This window comes from Hyla sarda, chromosome 1, assembly GCF_029499605.1.
Source record: "Hyla sarda isolate aHylSar1 chromosome 1, aHylSar1.hap1, whole genome shotgun sequence".
In the NCBI taxonomy this organism is placed as follows: Eukaryota; Metazoa; Chordata; class Amphibia; order Anura; family Hylidae; genus Hyla; species Hyla sarda.
This window is the reverse complement of record NC_079189.1, coordinates 261,452,389-261,469,230: the sequence shown is the minus strand read 5'-3', so window position 1 is coordinate 261,469,230 and position 16,842 is coordinate 261,452,389. Positions and strand designations below refer to the sequence as shown.

Sequence of the window (16,842 nt, the reverse complement as noted above, 5' to 3'; positions counted from 1 at the left end):
GCATCAATAAATTATTTTAGGAATCGGAGCGGAAGGCAGCAATAGAGCAAAATGTCAACGGCAACCGGGATTCCCAGCCAGTCTCCCATGCAAGTACTTACCGGGCCCTAAGGTGGGTAGCAGTCTGCGATCTGACGAGAGCAGGCGCGTTCAGCTTAGGATGGCCATTGACAGCTTCATGATTTTTATACTGTGCATTTAAGCATCAATAAATCCTTTTCGGAATCGGAACGGAAGGCGGCAACAGAGCAAAATGTCAACTGCACCCGGGATTCCCAGCCAGTCTCCCATGCCGGTACTTACTGGGCCCTAAGCTGGGTAGCAGTCTGCGATCTGACGAGAGCAGGCGCGTTCAGCTTAGGATGGCCGTTGACATCTTCACACCTTGTATATTGTGGATTTAAGCATCAATAAATATTTTTATTAATCGGAGAGGAAGGCGGCAACAGAGCAAAATGTCAATGGCACCTTGTATTGCCAGCCAGTCTCCCATGCCGGTAACTGCCGGGCAGCAGTCTGTGATCTGAGGAGAGCAGACACGTTCAGGCTTAGGATGGCCGTTGACAGCTTCACACCCTGTACATTGTGGATTTAAGCATCAATAAATCCTTTTCCGAATCGGAGCGGAATGCGGCAACAGATTAAAATGTCAACTGCACCCGGGATTCCCAGCCAGTCTCCCATGCAGGTACTTACCAGGCCCTAAGCTGGGTAGCAGTCTGCGATCTGACGAGAGCAGGCGCGTTCAGCTTAGGATGGCCGTTGACAGCTTCACACCTTGTATACTGTGAATTTAAGCATCAATAAATTATTTTCGGAATCGGAGCGGAAGGCAGCAATAGAGCAAAATGTCAATGGCACCCGGGATTCCCAGCCAGTCTCCTATGCCAGTACTTACCGGGCCCTAAGCTGGGTAGCAGTCTGCGATTTAACGAGAGCAGGCGCGTTCAGCTTAGGATGGCCATTGACAGCTTCATGCTTTTTATACTGTGCATTTAAGCATCAATAAATCCTTTTCGGAATCGGAGAGGAAGGCGGCAACAGAGCAAAATGTCAATAGCACCTTGGATTGCCAGCCAGTCTCCCATGCTCGTACTTGCCGGGCAGCAGTCTGCGATCTGACAAGAACAGGCACATTCAGCTTAGGATAGCCGTAGACGGCTTCACACCCTGTATACTGTGGATTTAAGCATCAATAAATCCTTTTCGGAATCGGAGCGGAAGGCGGCTACAGAGCAAAATGTCAACAACACCTGGGATTCCCAGCCAGTCTCCCATGCTGGTACTTACCGGGCCCTAAGCTGGGTAGCAGTCTGCGATCTGACGAGAGCAGGCGCGTTCAGCTTAGGATGGCCGTTGACAGCTTCATGCCCTTTATACTGTGCATTTAAGCATCAATAAATCCTTTTCAGAATCGGAGCGGAAGGCGGCAACAGAGCAAAATGTCAACGGCAGCCGGGATTCCCAGCCAGTGTCCCATGCCGGTACTTACCGGGCCCTAAGATCTGTACCAGTCTGCGATCTGACGAGAGCAGGCGCGTTAAGCTTAGGATGGCCGTCGACAGCTTCACACCTTGTATACTGTGGATTTAAGCATCAATAAATTATTTTCGGAATCGGAGCGGAAGGCAGCAATAGAGCAAAATGTCAACGACAACCGTGATTCCCAGCCAGTCTCCCATGCCAGTACTTACCGGGCCCTAAGCTGGGTAACAGTCTGCGATCTGACGAGAGCAGGCGCGTTCAGCTTAGAATGGCCATTGACAGCTTCATGATTTTTATACTGTGCATTTAAGCATCAATAAATCCTTTTCGGAATCGGAACGGAAGGCGACAACAGAGCAAAATGTCAACTACACCCGGGATTCCCAGCCAGTCTCCCATGCCGGTACTTACTGGGCCCTAAGCTGGGTAGCAGTCTGCGATCTGACGAGAGCAGGCGCATTCAGCTTAGGATGGCCGTTGACATCTTCACGCGTTGTATATTGTGGATTTAAGCATCAATAAATATTTTTATTAATCGGAGAGGAAGGCGGCAACAGAGCAAAATGTCAATGGCACCTTGGATTGCCAGCCAGTCTCCCACGCCGGTATCTGCCGGGCAGCAGTCTGCGATCTGAGGAGAGCAGACACGTTCAGCTTAGGATGGCCGTTGACAGCTTCACACCCTGTATATTGTGGATTTAAGCATCAATAAATCCTTTTCCGAATCGGAGCGGAAGGCGGCAACAGATTAAAATGTCAACTGCACCCGGGATTCCCAGCCAGTCTCCCATGCTGGTACTTACCAGGCCCTAAGCTGGGTAGCAGTCTGCGATCTGACGAGAGCAGGCGCGTTCAGCTTAGGATGGCCGTTGACAGCTTCACACTTTGTATACTGTGGATTTAAGCATCAATAAATAATTTTCGGAATCGGAGCAGAAACAGAGCAAAATGTCAACTGCACCCGGGATTCCCAGCCAGTCTCCCATGCTGGTACTTACCAGGCCCGAAGCTGGGTAGCAATCTGCGATCTGACGAGAACAGGCGCATTCAGCTTAGGATGGCCGAAGACATGTTCACACCCTGTATACTGTGGATTTAAGCATCAATAAATCATTTTCGGAATCGGAGCGTAAGGCAGCAATAGAGCAAAATGACAACGACACCTGGGATTCCCAGCCAGTCTCCCATGCTGGTACTTACTGGGCCCTAAGCTGGGTAGCAGTCTGCGATCTGACGAGAGCAGGCACGTTCAGCTTAGGATGGCCGTTGACAGCTTCACACTTTGTATACTGTGGATTTAAGCATCAATAAATAATTTTCGGAATCGGAGCAGAAACAGAGCAAAATGTCAACTGCACCCAGGATTCCCAGCCAGTCTCCCATGCTAGTACTTACCAGGCCCGAAGCTGGGTAGCAGTCTGCGATCTGACGAGAACAGACACATTCAGCTTAGGATGGCCGTAGACATCTTCACACCCTGTATACTGTGGATTTAAGCATCAATAAAACCTTTACGGAATCGGAGCGGAAGGCGGCAACAGAGCAAAATGTCAACGACACCTGCGATTCCCAGTCACTCTCCCATGCTGGTACTTACCGGGCCCTACGCTGGGTAGCAGTCTGCGATCTGATGAGAGCAGGCGCGTTCAGCTTAGGTTGGCCGTTGACATCTTCTCGTCCTTTATACTGTGCATTTAAGCATCAATAAATCCTTTTCGGAATCGGAACGGAAGGCGGCAACAGAGCAAAATGTCAACGGCAGCCGGGATTCCCAGCCAGTGTCCCATGCCGGTACTTACCGGGCCCTAAGATCTGTACCAGTCTGCGATCTAACGAGAGCAGGCGCGTTAAGCTTAGGATGTCCGTCGACAGCTTCACACCTTGTATACTGTGGATTTAAGCATCAATAAATTATTTTCGGAATCGGAGCGGAAGGCAGCAATAGAGCAAAATGTCAACGGCACCCGGGATTCCCAGCCAGTCTCCCATGCCAGTACTTACTGGGCCCTAAGCTGGGTAGCAGTCTGCGATCTGACGAGAGCAGCTGCGTTCAGCTTAGGATGGCGGTTGACATCTTCACGCCTTGTATACTGTAGATTTAAGCATCAATAAAAAAAAATTTTAATCGGAGAGGAAGGCGGCAACAGATCAAAATGTCAATAGCACCTTGGATTGCCAGCCAGTCTCCCATGCCCGTACTTGCCGGGCAGCAGTCTGCGATCTGACAAGAACAGGCGCATTCAGCTTAGGATAGCCGTAGACGGCTTCACACCCTGTATATTGTGGATTTAAGCATCAATAAATCCATTTCCGAATCGGAGCAAAATGTCTACAGAGCTACAGAGCAAAATGTCAACAACACCTGAGATTCACAGCCAGTCTCCCATGCTGGTACTTACCAAGCCCTAAGCTGGGTAGCAGTCTGCGATCTGACGAGAGCAGGCACGTTCAGCTTAGGATGGCCGTTGACAGCTTCACACCTTGTATACTGTGGATTTAAGCATCAATAAATCCTTTTCGGAATCGGAACGGAAGGCGGCAACAGAGCAAAATGTCAACGGCAGCCGGGATTCCCAGCCAGTGTCCCATGCCGGTACTTACCGGGCCCTAAGATCTGTACCAGTCTGCGATCTGACGAGAGCAGGCGCGTTAAGCTTAGGATGGCCGTCGACAGCTTCACACCTTGTATACTGTGGATTTAAGCATCAATAAATTCTTTTCGGAATCGGAGCGGAAGGCAGCAATAGAGCAAAATGTCAACGGCACCTGGGATTCCCAGCCAGTCTCCCATGCAAGTACTTACCGGGTCCTAAGCTGGGTAGCAGTTTGCAATCTGACGAGAGCAGGCGCGTTCAGCTTAGGTTGGCCATGGACAGCTTCATGCTTTTTATACTGCGCATTTAAGCATCAATAAATCCTTTTCGGAATCGGAACGGAAGGCGGCAACAGAGCAAAATGTCAACGGCAGCCGGAATTCCCAGCCAGTGTCCCATGCCGGTACTTACCGGGCCCTAAGATCTGTACCAGTCTGCGATCTGACGAGAGCAGGCGCGTTAAGCTTAGGATGGCCGTCGACAGCTTCACACCTTGTATACTGTGGATTTAAGCATCAATAAATTCTTTTCGGAATCGGAGCGGAAGGCAGCAATAGAGCAAAATGTCAACGGCACCTGGGATTCCCAGCCAGTCTCCCATGCAAGTACTTACCGGGTCCTAAGCTGGGTAGCAGTTTGCGATCTGACGAGAGCAGGCGCGTTCAGCTTAGGTTGGCCATTGACAGCTTCATGCTTTTTATACTGCGCATTTAAGCATCAATAAATCCTTTTCGGAATCGGAACGGAAGGCTTCAACAGAGCAAAATGTCAACTGCACCCGGGATTCCCAGCCAGTCTCCCATGCCGGTACTTACTGGGCCCTAATCTGGGTAGCAGTCTGCGATCTGACGAGAGCAGGCACGTTCAGCTTAGGATGGCTGTTGACATCTACACGCCTTGTATATTGTGGATTTAAGCATCAATAAATATTTTTTTTAATCGGAGAGGAAGGCGGCAACAGAGCAAAATGTCAATGGCACCTTGGATTGCCAGCCAGTCTCCCATGCCGGTATCTGCCGGGCAGCAGTCTGCGATCTGAGGAGAGCAGGCACGTTCAGGCTTAGGATGGCCGTTGACAGCTTCACACCCTGTATATTGTGGATTTAAGCATCAATAAATCCTTTTCCGAATCGGAGCGGAAGGTGGCAACAGATTAAAATGTCAACTGCACCCGGGATTCCCAGCCAGTCTCCCATGCTGGTACTTACCGGGCCCTAAGCTGGGTAGCAGTCTGCGATCTGACGAGAGCAGGCACGTTCAGCTTAGGATGGCCGTTGACAGCTTCACACTTTGTATACTGTGGATTTAAGCATCAATAAATAATTTTTATTAATCGGAGAGGAAGGCGGCAACAGAGCAAAATGTCAATGGCACCTTGTATTGCCAGCCAGTCTCCCATGCCGGTAACTGCCGGGCAGCAGTCTGTGATCTGAGGAGAGCAGACACGTTCAGGCTTAGGATGGCCGTTGACAGCTTCACACCCTGTACATTGTGGATTTAAGCATCAATAAATCCTTTTCCGAATCGGAGCGGAATGCGGCAACAGATTAAAATGTCAACTGCACCCGGGATTCCCAGCCAGTCTCCCATGCAGGTACTTACCAGGCCCTAAGCTGGGTAGCAGTCTGCGATCTGACGAGAGCAGGCGCGTTCAGCTTAGGATGGCCGTTGACAGCTTCACACCTTGTATACTGTGAATTTAAGCATCAATAAATTATTTTCGGAATCGGAGCGGAAGGCAGCAATAGAGCAAAATGTCAACGGCACCCGGGATTCCCAGCCAGTCTCCTATGCCAGTACTTACCGGGCCCTAAGCTGGGTAGCAGTCTGCGATTTGACGAGAGCAGGCGCGTTCAGCTTAGGATGGCCATTGACAGCTTCATGCTTTTTATACTGTGCATTTAAGCATCAATAAATCCTTTTCGGAATCGGAGAGGAAGGCGGCAACAGAGCAAAATGTCAATAGCACCTTGGATTGCCAGCCAGTCTCCCATGCTCGTACTTGCCGGGCAGCAGTCTGCGATCTGACAAGAACAGGCACATTCAGCTTAGGATAGCCGTAGACGGCTTCACACCCTGTATACTGTGGATTTAAGCATCAATAAATCCTTTTCGGAATCGGAGCGGAAGGCGGCTACAGAGCAAAATGTCAACAACACCTGAGATTCCCAGCCAGTCTCCCATGCTGGTACTTATCGGGCCCTAAGCTGGGTAGCAGTCTGCGATCTGACGAGAGCAGGCGCGTTCAGCTTAGGATGGCCGTTGACAGCTTCATGCCCTTTATACTGTGCATTTAAGCATCAATAAATCCTTTTCAGAATCGGAGCGGAAGGCGGCAACAGAGCAAAATGTCAACGGCAGCCGGGATTCCCAGCCAGTGTCCCATGCCGGTACTTACCGGGCCCTAAGATCTGTACCAGTCTGCGATCTGACGAGAGCAGGCGCGTTAAGCTTAGGATGGCCGTCGACAGCTTCACACCTTGTATACTGTGGATTTAAGCATCAATAAATTATTTTCGGAATCGGAGCGGAAGGCAGCAATAGAGCAAAATGTCAACGACAACCGTGATTCCCAGCCAGTCTCCCATGCCAGTACTTACCGGGCCCTAAGCTGGGTAACAGTCTGCGATCTGACGAGAGCAGGCGCGTTCAGCTTAGAATGGCCATTGACAGCTTCATGATTTTTATACTGTGCATTTAAGCATCAATAAATCCTTTTCGGAATCGGAACGGAAGGCGACAACAGAGCAAAATGTCAACTACACCCGGGATTCCCAGCCAGTCTCCCATGCCGGTACTTACTGGGCCCTAAGCTGGGTAGCAGTCTGCGATCTGACGAGAGCAGGCGCATTCAGCTTAGGATGGCCGTTGACATCTTCACGCGTTGTATATTGTGGATTTAAGCATCAATAAATATTTTTATTAATCGGAGAGGAAGGCGGCAACAGAGCAAAATGTCAATGGCACCTTGGATTGCCAGCCAGTCTCCCACGCCGGTATCTGCCGGGCAGCAGTCTGCGATCTGAGGAGAGCAGACACGTTCAGCTTAGGATGGCCGTTGACAGCTTCACACCCTGTATATTGTGGATTTAAGCATCAATAAATCCTTTTCCGAATCGGAGCGGAAGGCGGCAACAGATTAAAATGTCAACTGCACCCGGGATTCCCAGCCAGTCTCCCATGCTGGTACTTACCAGGCCCTAAGCTGGGTAGCAGTCTGCGATCTGACGAGAGCAGGCGCGTTCAGCTTAGGATGGCCGTTGACAGCTTCACACTTTGTATACTGTGGATTTAAGCATCAATAAATAATTTTCGGAATCGGAGCAGAAACAGAGCAAAATGTCAACTGCACCCGGGATTCCCAGCCAGTCTCCCATGCTGGTACTTACCAGGCCCGAAGCTGGGTAGCAATCTGCGATCTGACGAGAACAGGCGCATTCAGCTTAGGATGGCCGAAGACATGTTCACACCCTGTATACTGTGGATTTAAGCATCAATAAATCATTTTCGGAATCGGAGCGTAAGGCAGCAATAGAGCAAAATGACAACGACACCTGGGATTCCCAGCCAGTCTCCCATGCTGGTACTTACTGGGCCCTAAGCTGGGTAGCAGTCTGCGATCTGACGAGAGCAGGCACGTTCAGCTTAGGATGGCCGTTGACAGCTTCACACTTTGTATACTGTGGATTTAAGCATCAATAAATAATTTTCGGAATCGGAGCAGAAACAGAGCAAAATGTCAACTGCACCCAGGATTCCCAGCCAGTCTCCCATGCTAGTACTTACCAGGCCCGAAGCTGGGTAGCAGTCTGCGATCTGACGAGAACAGACACATTCAGCTTAGGATGGCCGTAGACATCTTCACACCCTGTATACTGTGGATTTAAGCATCAATAAAACCTTTACGGAATCGGAGCGGAAGGCGGCAACAGAGCAAAATGTCAACGACACCTGCGATTCCCAGTCACTCTCCCATGCTGGTACTTACCGGGCCCTACGCTGGGTAGCAGTCTGCGATCTGATGAGAGCAGGCGCGTTCAGCTTAGGTTGGCCGTTGACATCTTCTCGTCCTTTATACTGTGCATTTAAGCATCAATAAATCCTTTTCGGAATCGGAACGGAAGGCGGCAACAGAGCAAAATGTCAACGGCAGCCGGGATTCCCAGCCAGTGTCCCATGCCGGTACTTACCGGGCCCTAAGATCTGTACCAGTCTGCGATCTAACGAGAGCAGGCGCGTTAAGCTTAGGATGTCCGTCGACAGCTTCACACCTTGTATACTGTGGATTTAAGCATCAATAAATTATTTTCGGAATCGGAGCGGAAGGCAGCAATAGAGCAAAATGTCAACGGCACCCGGGATTCCCAGCCAGTCTCCCATGCCAGTACTTACTGGGCCCTAAGCTGGGTAGCAGTCTGCGATCTGACGAGAGCAGCTGCGTTCAGCTTAGGATGGCGGTTGACATCTTCACGCCTTGTATACTGTAGATTTAAGCATCAATAAAAAAAAATTTTAATCGGAGAGGAAGGCGGCAACAGATCAAAATGTCAATAGCACCTTGGATTGCCAGCCAGTCTCCCATGCCCGTACTTGCCGGGCAGCAGTCTGCGATCTGACAAGAACAGGCGCATTCAGCTTAGGATAGCCGTAGACGGCTTCACACCCTGTATATTGTGGATTTAAGCATCAATAAATCCATTTCCGAATCGGAGCAAAATGTCTACAGAGCTACAGAGCAAAATGTCAACAACACCTGAGATTCACAGCCAGTCTCCCATGCTGGTACTTACCAAGCCCTAAGCTGGGTAGCAGTCTGCGATCTGACGAGAGCAGGCACGTTCAGCTTAGGATGGCCGTTGACAGCTTCACACCTTGTATACTGTGGATTTAAGCATCAATAAATCCTTTTCGGAATCGGAACGGAAGGCGGCAACAGAGCAAAATGTCAACGGCAGCCGGGATTCCCAGCCAGTGTCCCATGCCGGTACTTACCGGGCCCTAAGATCTGTACCAGTCTGCGATCTGACGAGAGCAGGCGCGTTAAGCTTAGGATGGCCGTCGACAGCTTCACACCTTGTATACTGTGGATTTAAGCATCAATAAATTCTTTTCGGAATCGGAGCGGAAGGCAGCAATAGAGCAAAATGTCAACGGCACCTGGGATTCCCAGCCAGTCTCCCATGCAAGTACTTACCGGGTCCTAAGCTGGGTAGCAGTTTGCAATCTGACGAGAGCAGGCGCGTTCAGCTTAGGTTGGCCATGGACAGCTTCATGCTTTTTATACTGCGCATTTAAGCATCAATAAATCCTTTTCGGAATCGGAACGGAAGGCGGCAACAGAGCAAAATGTCAACGGCAGCCGGAATTCCCAGCCAGTGTCCCATGCCGGTACTTACCGGGCCCTAAGATCTGTACCAGTCTGCGATCTGACGAGAGCAGGCGCGTTAAGCTTAGGATGGCCGTCGACAGCTTCACACCTTGTATACTGTGGATTTAAGCATCAATAAATTCTTTTCGGAATCGGAGCGGAAGGCAGCAATAGAGCAAAATGTCAACGGCACCTGGGATTCCCAGCCAGTCTCCCATGCAAGTACTTACCGGGTCCTAAGCTGGGTAGCAGTTTGCGATCTGACGAGAGCAGGCGCGTTCAGCTTAGGTTGGCCATTGACAGCTTCATGCTTTTTATACTGCGCATTTAAGCATCAATAAATCCTTTTCGGAATCGGAACGGAAGGCTTCAACAGAGCAAAATGTCAACTGCACCCGGGATTCCCAGCCAGTCTCCCATGCCGGTACTTACTGGGCCCTAATCTGGGTAGCAGTCTGCGATCTGACGAGAGCAGGCACGTTCAGCTTAGGATGGCTGTTGACATCTACACGCCTTGTATATTGTGGATTTAAGCATCAATAAATATTTTTTTTAATCGGAGAGGAAGGCGGCAACAGAGCAAAATGTCAATGGCACCTTGGATTGCCAGCCAGTCTCCCATGCCGGTAACTGCCGGGCAGCAGTCTGTGATCTGAGGAGAGCAGACACGTTCAGGCTTAGGATGGCCGTTGACAGCTTCACACCCTGTATATTGTGGATTTAAGCATCAATAAATCCTTTTCCGAATCGGAGCGGAAGGTGGCAACAGATTAAAATGTCAACTGCACCCGGGATTCCCAGCCAGTCTCCCATGCTGGTACTTACCGGGCCCTAAGCTGGGTAGCAGTCTGCGATCTGACGAGAGCAGGCACGTTCAGCTTAGGATGGCCGTTGACAGCTTCACACTTTGTATACTGTGGATTTAAGCATCAATAAATAATTTTTATTAATCGGAGAGGAAGGCGGCAACAGAGCAAAATGTCAATGGCACCTTGTATTGCCAGCCAGTCTCCCATGCCGGTAACTGCCGGGCAGCAGTCTGTGATCTGAGGAGAGCAGACACGTTCAGGCTTAGGATGGCCGTTGACAGCTTCACACCCTGTACATTGTGGATTTAAGCATCAATAAATCCTTTTCCGAATCGGAGCGGAATGCGGCAACAGATTAAAATGTCAACTGCACCCGGGATTCCCAGCCAGTCTCCCATGCAGGTACTTACCAGGCCCTAAGCTGGGTAGCAGTCTGCGATCTGACGAGAGCAGGCGCGTTCAGCTTAGGATGGCCGTTGACAGCTTCACACCTTGTATACTGTGAATTTAAGCATCAATAAATTATTTTCGGAATCGGAGCGGAAGGCAGCAATAGAGCAAAATGTCAACGACAACCGTGATTCCCAGCCAGTCTCCCATGCCAGTACTTACCGGGCCCTAAGCTGGGTAACAGTCTGCGATCTGACGAGAGCAGGCGCGTTCAGCTTAGAATGGCCATTGACAGCTTCATGATTTTTATACTGTGCATTTAAGCATCAATAAATCCTTTTCGGAATCGGAACGGAAGGCGACAACAGAGCAAAATGTCAACTACACCCGGGATTCCCAGCCAGTCTCCCATGCCGGTACTTACTGGGCCCTAAGCTGGGTAGCAGTCTGCGATCTGACGAGAGCAGGCGCATTCAGCTTAGGATGGCCGTTGACATCTTCACGCGTTGTATATTGTGGATTTAAGCATCAATAAATATTTTTATTAATCGGAGAGGAAGGCGGCAACAGAGCAAAATGTCAATGGCACCTTGGATTGCCAGCCAGTCTCCCACGCCGGTATCTGCCGGGCAGCAGTCTGCGATCTGAGGAGAGCAGACACGTTCAGCTTAGGATGGCCGTTGACAGCTTCACACCCTGTATATTGTGGATTTAAGCATCAATAAATTATTTTCGGAATCGGAGCGGAAGGCAGCAATAGAGCAAAATGTCAACGGCACCCGGGATTCCCAGCCAGTCTCCTATGCCAGTACTTACCGGGCCCTAAGCTGGGTAGCAGTCTGCGATTTGACGAGAGCAGGCGCGTTCAGCTTAGGATGGCCATTGACAGCTTCATGCTTTTTATACTGTACATTTAAGCATCAATAAATCCTTTTCGGAATCGGAGAGGAAGGCGGCAACAGAGCAAAATGTCAATAGCACCTTGGATTGCCAGCCAGTCTCCCATGCTCGTACTTGCCGGGCAGCAGTCTGCGATCTGACAAGAACAGGCACATTCAGCTTAGGATAGCCGTAGACGGCTTCACACCCTGTATACTGTGGATTTAAGCATCAATAAATCCTTTTCGGAATCGGAGCGGAAGGCGGCTACAGAGCAAAATGTCAACAACACCTGAGATTCCCAGCCAGTCTCCCATGCTGGTACTTATCGGGCCCTAAGCTGGGTAGCAGTCTGCGATCTGACGAGAGCAGGCGCGTTCAGCTTAGGATGGCCGTTGACAGCTTCATGCCCTTTATACTGTGCATTTAAGCATCAATAAATCCTTTTCAGAATCGGAGCGGAAGGCGGCAACAGAGCAAAATGTCAACGGCAGCCGGGATTCCCAGCCAGTGTCCCATGCCGGTACTTACCGGGCCCTAAGATCTGTACCAGTCTGCGATCTGACGAGAGCAGGCGCGTTAAGCTTAGGATGGCCGTCGACAGCTTCACACCTTGTATACTGTGGATTTAAGCATCAATAAATTATTTTCGGAATCGGAGCGGAAGGCAGCAATAGAGCAAAATGTCAACGACAACCGTGATTCCCAGCCAGTCTCCCATGCCAGTACTTACCGGGCCCTAAGCTGGGTAACAGTCTGCGATCTGACGAGAGCAGGCGCGTTCAGCTTAGAATGGCCATTGACAGCTTCATGATTTTTATACTGTGCATTTAAGCATCAATAAATCCTTTTCGGAATCGGAACGGAAGGCGACAACAGAGCAAAATGTCAACTACACCCGGGATTCCCAGCCAGTCTCCCATGCCGGTACTTACTGGGCCCTAAGCTGGGTAGCAGTCTGCGATCTGACGAGAGCAGGCGCATTCAGCTTAGGATGGCCGTTGACATCTTCACGCGTTGTATATTGTGGATTTAAGCATCAATAAATATTTTTATTAATCGGAGAGGAAGGCGGCAACAGAGCAAAATGTCAATGGCACCTTGGATTGCCAGCCAGTCTCCCACGCCGGTATCTGCCGGGCAGCAGTCTGCGATCTGAGGAGAGCAGACACGTTCAGCTTAGGATGGCCGTTGACAGCTTCACACCCTGTATATTGTGGATTTAAGCATCAATAAATCCTTTTCCGAATCGGAGCGGAAGGCGGCAACAGATTAAAATGTCAACTGCACCCGGGATTCCCAGCCAGTCTCCCATGCTGGTACTTACCAGGCCCTAAGCTGGGTAGCAGTCTGCGATCTGACGAGAGCAGGCGCGTTCAGCTTAGGATGGCCGTTGACAGCTTCACATTTTGTATACTGTGGCTTTAAGCATCAATAAATAATTTTCGGAATCGGAGCAGAAACAGAGCAAAATGTCAACTGCACCCAGGATTCCCAGCCAGTCTCCCATGCTAGTACTTACCAGGCCCGAAGCTGGGTAGCAGTCTGCGATCTGACGAGAACAGACACATTCAGCTTAGGATGGCCGTAGACATCTTCACACCCTGTATACTGTGGATTTAAGCATCAATAAAACCTTTACGGAATCGGAGCGGAAGGCGGCAACAGAGCAAAATGTCAACGACACCTGCGATTCCCAGTCACTCTCCCATGCTGGTACTTACCGGGCCCTACGCTGGGTAGCAGTCTGCGATCTGATGAGAGCAGGCGCGTTCAGCTTAGGTTGGCCGTTGACATCTTCTCGTCCTTTATACTGTGCATTTAAGCATCAATAAATCCTTTTCGGAATCGGAACGGAAGGCGGCAACAGAGCAAAATGTCAACGGCAGCCGGAATTCCCAGCCAGTGTCCCATGCCGGTACTTACCGGGCCCTAAGATCTGTACCAGTCTGCGATCTAACGAGAGCAGGCGCGTTAAGCTTAGGATGTCCGTCGACAGCTTCACACCTTGTATACTGTGGATTTAAGCATCAATAAATTATTTTCGGAATCGGAGCGGAAGGCAGCAATAGAGCAAAATGTCAACGGCACCCGGGATTCCCAGCCAGTCTCCCATGCCAGTACTTACCGGGCCCTAAGCTGGGTAGCAGTCTGCGATCTGACGAGAGCAGGCGCGTTCAGCTTAGGATGGCGGTTGACATCTTCACGCCTTGTATACTGTAGATTTAAGCATCAATAAAAAAAAATTTTAATCGGAGAGGAAGGCGGCAACAGATCAAAATGTCAATAGCACCTTGGATTGCCAGCCAGTCTCCCATGCCCGTACTTGCCGGGCAGCAGTCTGCGATCTGACAAGAACAGGCGCATTCAGCTTAGGATAGCCGTAGACGGCTTCACACCCTGTATATTGTGGATTTAAGCATCAATAAATCCATTTCCGAATCGGAGCAAAATGTCTACAGAGCTACAGAGCAAAAAGTCAACAACACCTGAGATTCACAGCCAGTCTCCCATGCTGGTACTTACCAAGCCCTAAGCTGGGTAGCAGTCTGCAATCTGACGAGAGCAGGCGCGTTCAGCTTAGGATGGCCGTTGACAGCTTCACACCTTGTATACTGTGGATTTAAGCATCAATAAATCCTTTTCGGAATCGGAACGGAAGGCGGCAACAGAGCAAAATGTCAACGGCAGCCGGGATTCCCAGCCAGTGTCCCATGCCGGTACTTACCGGGCCCTAAGATCTGTACCAGTCTGCGATCTGACGAGAGCAGGCGCGTTAAGCTTAGGATGGCCGTCGACAGCTTCACACCTTGTATACTGTGGATTTAAGCATCAATAAATTCTTTTCGGAATCGGAGCGGAAGGCAGCAATAGAGCAAAATGTCAACGGCACCTGGGATTCCCAGCCAGTCTCCCATGCAAGTACTTACCGGGTCCTAAGCTGGGTAGCAGTTTGCAATCTGACGAGAGCAGGCGCGTTCAGCTTAGGTTGGCCATTGACAGCTTCATGCTTTTTATACTGCGCATTTAAGCATCAATAAATCCTTTTCGGAATCGGAACGGAAGGCGGCAACAGAGCAAAATGTCAACGGCAGCCGGGATTCCCAGCCAGTGTCCCATGCCGGTACTTACCGGGCCCTAAGATCTGTACCAGTCTGCGATCTGACGAGAGCAGGCGCGTTAAGCTTAGGATGGCCGTCGACAGCTTCACACCTTGTATACTGTGGATTTAAGCATCAATAAATTCTTTTCGGAATCGGAGCGGAAGGCAGCAATAGAGCAAAATGTCAACGGCACCTGGGATTCCCAGCCAGTCTCCCATGCAAGTACTTACCGGGTCCTAAGCTGGGTAGCAGTTTGCGATCTGACGAGAGCAGGCGCGTTCAGCTTAGGTTGGCCATTGACAGCTTCATGCTTTTTATACTGCGCATTTAAGCATCAATAAATCCTTTTCGGAATCGGAACGGAAGGCTTCAACAGAGCAAAATGTCAACTGCACCCGGGATTCCCAGCCAGTCTCCCATGCCGGTACTTACTGGGCCCTAAGCTGGGTAGCAGTCTGCGATCTGACGAGAGCAGGCACGTTCAGCTTAGGATGGCTGTTGACATCTACACGCCTTGTATATTGTGGATTTAAGCATCAATAAATATTTTTTTTAATCGGAGAGGAAGGCGGCAACAGAGCAAAATGTCAATGGCACCTTGGATTGCCAGCCAGTCTCCCATGCCCGTATCTGCCGGGCAGCAGTCTGCGATCTGAGGAGAGCAGGCACGTTCAGGCTTAGGATGGCCGTTGACAGCTTCACACCCTGTATATTGTGGATTTAAGCATCAATAAATCCTTTTCCGAATCGGAGCGGAAGGTGGCAACAGATTAAAATGTCAACTGCACCCGGGATTCCCAGCCAGTCTCCCATGCTGGTACTTACCGGGCCCTAAGCTGGGTAGCAGTCTGCGATCTGACGAGAGCAGGTGCGTTCAGCTTAGGATGGCCGTTGACAGCTTCACACTTTGTATACTGTGCATTTAAGCATCAATAAATCCTTTTCGGAATCGGAACGGAAGGCGGCAACAGAGCAAAATGTCAACGGCAGCCGGGATTCCCAGCCAGTGTCTCATGCCGGTACTTACCGGGCCCTAAGATCTGTACCAGTCTGCGATCTGACGAGAGCAGGCGCGTTAAGCTTAGGATGGCCGTTGACAGCTTCACACTTTGTATACTGTGGATTTAAGCATCAATAAATAATTTTCGGAATCGGAGCAGAAACAGAGCAAAATGTCGACGCAGCCTGGATTCCCAGCCAGTCTCCCATGCTGGTACTTACCAGGCCCGAAGCTGGGTAGCAGTCTGCGATCTGACGAGAGCAGGCACGTTCAGCTTAGGATGGCCGTTGACATCTTCACGCCTTGTATATTGTGGATTTAAGCATCAATAAATCCTTTTCCGAATCGGAGCGGAAGGCGGCAACAGAATAAAATGTCAACTGCACCCGGGATTCCCAGCCAGTGTCCCATGCCGGTACTTACCGGGCCCTAAGATCTGTACCAGTCTGCGATCTGACGAGAGCAGGCGCGTTAAGCTTAGGATGGCCGTCGACAGCTTCACACCTTGTATACTGTGGATTTAAGCATCAATAAATTATTTTCGGAATCGGAGCGGAAGACAGCAATAGAGCAAAATGTCAACGGCAACCGGGATTCCCAGCCAGTCTCCCATGCAAGTACTTACCGGGCCCTAAGCTGGGTAGCAGTCTGCGATCTGACGAGAGCAGGCGCGTTCAGCTTAGGATGGCCATTGACAGCTTCATGATTTTTATACTGTGCATTTAAGCATCAATAAATCCTTTTCGGAATCGGAACGGAAGGCGGCAACAGAGCAAAATGTCAACTGCACCCGGGATTCCCAGCCAGTCTCCCATGCCGGTACTTACTGGGCCCTAAGCTGGGTAGCGGCCTGCGATCTGACGAAAGCAGGCGCGTTCAGCTTAGGATGGCCGTTGACATCTTCACACCTTGTATATTGTGGATTTAAGCATCAATAAATATTTTTATTAATCGGAGAGGAAGGCGGCAACAGAGCAAAATGTCAATGGCACCTTGGATTGCCAGCCAGTTTCCCATGCCGGTAACTGCCGGGCAGCAGTCTGCGATCTGAGGAGAGCAGGCACGTTCAGGCTTAGGATGGCCGTTGACAGCTTCACACCCTGTATATTGTGGATTTAAGCATCAATAAATCCTTTTCCGAATCGGAGCGGAAGGCGGCAACAGAATAAAATGTCAACTGCACCCGGGATTCCCAGCCAGTGTCCCATGCCGG

The 16,842-nt window shown here is 50.2% G+C and overlaps 14 pseudogenes; all 14 read right to left on the bottom strand.

Moving 5' to 3' along the window:
• Positions 1–647: 647 nt before the first annotated feature.
• On the bottom strand, positions 648–767 carry LOC130352564 (5S ribosomal RNA; annotated as a pseudogene).
• Positions 768–1,241: 474 nt separating this feature from the next.
• LOC130320646 (5S ribosomal RNA) lies at positions 1,242–1,361 on the bottom strand (annotated as a pseudogene).
• Positions 1,362–2,239: 878 nt separating this feature from the next.
• On the bottom strand, positions 2,240–2,359 carry LOC130351546 (5S ribosomal RNA; annotated as a pseudogene).
• Positions 2,360–5,632: 3,273 nt separating this feature from the next.
• Positions 5,633–5,752, bottom strand: LOC130352563 (5S ribosomal RNA; annotated as a pseudogene).
• An 82-nt stretch (positions 5,753–5,834) lies between these two features.
• LOC130352915 (5S ribosomal RNA) lies at positions 5,835–5,954 on the bottom strand (annotated as a pseudogene).
• A 272-nt stretch (positions 5,955–6,226) lies between these two features.
• LOC130322485 (5S ribosomal RNA) lies at positions 6,227–6,346 on the bottom strand (annotated as a pseudogene).
• An 878-nt stretch (positions 6,347–7,224) lies between these two features.
• On the bottom strand, positions 7,225–7,344 carry LOC130351535 (5S ribosomal RNA; annotated as a pseudogene).
• A 3,273-nt stretch (positions 7,345–10,617) lies between these two features.
• LOC130352562 (5S ribosomal RNA) lies at positions 10,618–10,737 on the bottom strand (annotated as a pseudogene).
• Positions 10,738–11,413: 676 nt separating this feature from the next.
• On the bottom strand, positions 11,414–11,533 carry LOC130352914 (5S ribosomal RNA; annotated as a pseudogene).
• Positions 11,534–11,805: 272 nt separating this feature from the next.
• On the bottom strand, positions 11,806–11,925 carry LOC130322474 (5S ribosomal RNA; annotated as a pseudogene).
• Positions 11,926–12,803: 878 nt separating this feature from the next.
• LOC130351524 (5S ribosomal RNA) lies at positions 12,804–12,923 on the bottom strand (annotated as a pseudogene).
• A 681-nt stretch (positions 12,924–13,604) lies between these two features.
• Positions 13,605–13,724, bottom strand: LOC130352419 (5S ribosomal RNA; annotated as a pseudogene).
• A 1,681-nt stretch (positions 13,725–15,405) lies between these two features.
• Positions 15,406–15,525, bottom strand: LOC130329108 (5S ribosomal RNA; annotated as a pseudogene).
• Positions 15,526–16,205: 680 nt separating this feature from the next.
• LOC130327372 (5S ribosomal RNA) lies at positions 16,206–16,325 on the bottom strand (annotated as a pseudogene).
• Between the last annotated feature and the right edge of the window lie 517 nt (positions 16,326–16,842).